The 2,872-nt window shown below is 45.3% G+C and overlaps 1 pseudogene; it reads left to right on the top strand.

Annotated features, from left to right (window-relative positions):
* Positions 1-233: 233 nt before the first annotated feature.
* Positions 234-2,659, top strand: LOC103077432 (28S ribosomal protein S7, mitochondrial pseudogene; annotated as a pseudogene).
* Positions 2,660-2,872: the final 213 nt, after the last annotated feature.

The following is a 2,872-nucleotide window of genomic DNA, read 5'->3' as shown; positions in this document are numbered from 1 at the left end:
TGCAGCATCAAGTTGGCCATCACTATGGGTGACTGGCTGTGGGATCCAGTGGGACTACCAAGGAGTCCCCTGAAATGCATCTCAGGACAATCAATTAGGGATAAAGGGGGGTAATATTCTTCAGTCAAATCCCATCCCCCATTGCTCAAATGTCCCCCCAAGGGCATGAGCACCACTACTTCTGGGTTGCATAAGCATGAGCACCATGGCAGGTTTCCACAGTGTTCTTCACCATGGAGATAGCAGACAAACCCCAAGTGGAGAGTGAGGGGCAAGATTACTATTCAAGATTATGAGCCCCTTAAGGTCATGGACTATGCATTATTCATCTTTGTGTTCCAAATAGCTCAAAATTATGATGGATAAATGTTTGTGGAATAATGAAGGAATGAATTTTAAAGCCTCTAGATTCACTGAATGTAGTTTGTGACTTACTTGCTCCTTCAAACTAAGAAATTGTGAAAAAGTAGAAAAAAAGTTAAGAACCAGGAAAGCCATTTCTGGTTTATTAATAAATAGGAAGAAAAATATGAAGACTGAGTTAGTCTGAAAACCTAACAACTTAACACCTTAAAACACAGTTTTTGCTTTATAATAGTTAAAAATTTAAAACATTTCGTTGGTTAAAATAATTGCATGTATATTTATATTTTATTCCATTCCACAGAAATTGAAAATAGTTTTATATGTGTTTGTAGAGAAAAAAATATATACAATTACATAAGACTTGTTTAAAATAGTATTATTCACAGTGAGGTGTTAAACCCCTAAGGATATTCAGTGCTGGGTTCACAAAACTTACAAAGTAATTATGCCATATCTTCAAGAAACAAGAGTGTTACAATGATTTTTCCTCTGGGAGGGTGGGGAAGGAGCAACCTGAGAGGTAGGTTGCGGATGAATACTGTTCTCCTAAGTATACATAGCATAAAGAGGCTGTGATGGTTAATTTCATGTGTCAACTTGACTGGTCCACAGGGTGCCCAGATACTTGGTCAAACATTATTTTGGGTGTTTCTGTGAAGGTGATTTTGGATGAGATTAACACTTAAATCCTTAGCCTGAATAGAGCAGACTGCTCTCCGCAATGTGGGTGGGTCTCATCCAATCAGTTGAAGACCTGAATAGAACAAAAACGCTGAACCTCTTCCAAGTGAGAGAATTCCTACTGTTTGATGGCCTTTGAACTGGCACATCAGCATTTTTCCTGCCTTCAGACTTGAGCTGAATCATTGGCTCTTTGGACTAGAACTACACGATCTGCCCTCCTGGGTCTCCAGCTTGCCAACTCACCCTGCAGATCTTGGGACTTTCCAGCCCCCATAATCACAGGAGCCAATATACATATGATAGATAGATGGGTAGATAGATAGATAGATAATAGATAGATCCATCTTCTCTGAAGAACCCTGATCAAAACAGAAGCCAAGAACATTCATACTTGACCTGTTGAATTAGAAATGATTCCTTTCCCAAAGTCTTCACTAGTATTTACTAACTTCGGTAAACAAAATAATAACCATTCCATTTCCAAATTGTTTTTTTTTGTTTGCTTGTTTGTTTTTTTGCGGTACGCGGGCCTCTCACTGTTGTGGCCTCTCCCGTTGCAGAGCACAGGCTCCGGATGCGCAGGCTCAGCGGCCATGGCTCACGGGCCCAGCCGCTCCGCGGCATGTGGGATCTTCCCGGACCGGGGCACGAACCCATGTTCCCTGCATCGGCAGGCGGACTCTCAACCACTGCGCCACCAGGGAAACCCCATTTCCAAATTGGCCTCAAACTGAGATTGACATAACATAAAAATAAATTGTAGAATCCTAATGAGTAGGTAAATTAATTCTCCCTGTATAATTCTTTCTACATTTCTGTATGTTTGATGATTCTCATAACAAAATATTGAGGAAAAGAAATTTATTGGCCAGCGAAGTTGGCTGCCGCTGCGGTGAAGGCTGCACAAGGGTGGTTGGGCTTGCTGCTGGGCGTGCGGAGTGCTGTCCTGCGGCTTTCAGGGCTGATCCAGGTGAGGTGGAGCCGCTATGATCCTGAATACCAGGACCCCCAAATTGACAAGGCATATTACTGCAAGCCCTCGGCCGAGCTGAATGAGGAGGAAAAAAGTATGAGCGGGAGCTCAGGAAGACTCCGGTTATCAAAGCTGTTCCAGCGACGAAAACAAGCTCTGTGTTTGAAGACCCAGTGATCAGTAAATTCACCAACATGATGATGAAAGGAGGAAACAAAATACTGGCCAGATCCCTCATGACGCAGACTCTGGAAGCTGTGAAAAGGAAGCAGTTTGAGAAGTACCACGCTGCTTCTGCAGAAGAACAGGCAACCACTGAACGCAACCCTTACACCATCTTCCACCAAGAACTGAAAAACTGTGAGCCTGTGATTGGGCTGGTACCCATGCTCAAGGGTGGCCATTTCTATCAGGTCCCTGTGCCGCTAGCCGACCAGCGTCGCTACTTCCTGGCCATGAAGTGGATGATTACTGCATGTAGGGAGAGTGAGGCTCCGGCGGATGCTGACGCCGGAGAAGCTGTCTCGGGAACTGCTGGAGGCTTTTCACAAGCGGGACCCTGTGATAAACAGAAAGCACGACACGCACAAGATGGCCGAGGCTAACCGCGCGCGGGCCCACTACCGCTGGTGGTAAGGGGCGGGCGGAGGAGCTGGGAGGAACACAGCGCGCTCTGTTGCAAGGAATGGCGTGAGCCACCTCTATGTTGCAAGAACACCTGTGGGTTAAGCGTATACTTCCCTTTCAAGGGCAGGCGGGCCTCATAAGAAGGATGGAGCAGCATGTTTACTGATTGTTAGTCCTTTCTTTGGGTGCTAGAACTCGCTCTCCCTGCCCCATCTCCTTGCA

The sequence above is a fragment of the Lipotes vexillifer genome, unplaced genomic scaffold, assembly GCF_000442215.2.
Source record: "Lipotes vexillifer unplaced genomic scaffold, Lipotes_vexillifer_v1.1 scaffold570, whole genome shotgun sequence".
Taxonomy (NCBI): Eukaryota; Metazoa; Chordata; class Mammalia; order Artiodactyla; family Lipotidae; genus Lipotes; species Lipotes vexillifer.
Note: the sequence above shows the minus strand (reverse complement) of the source record. Positions and strands in the feature narration are given on the sequence as shown.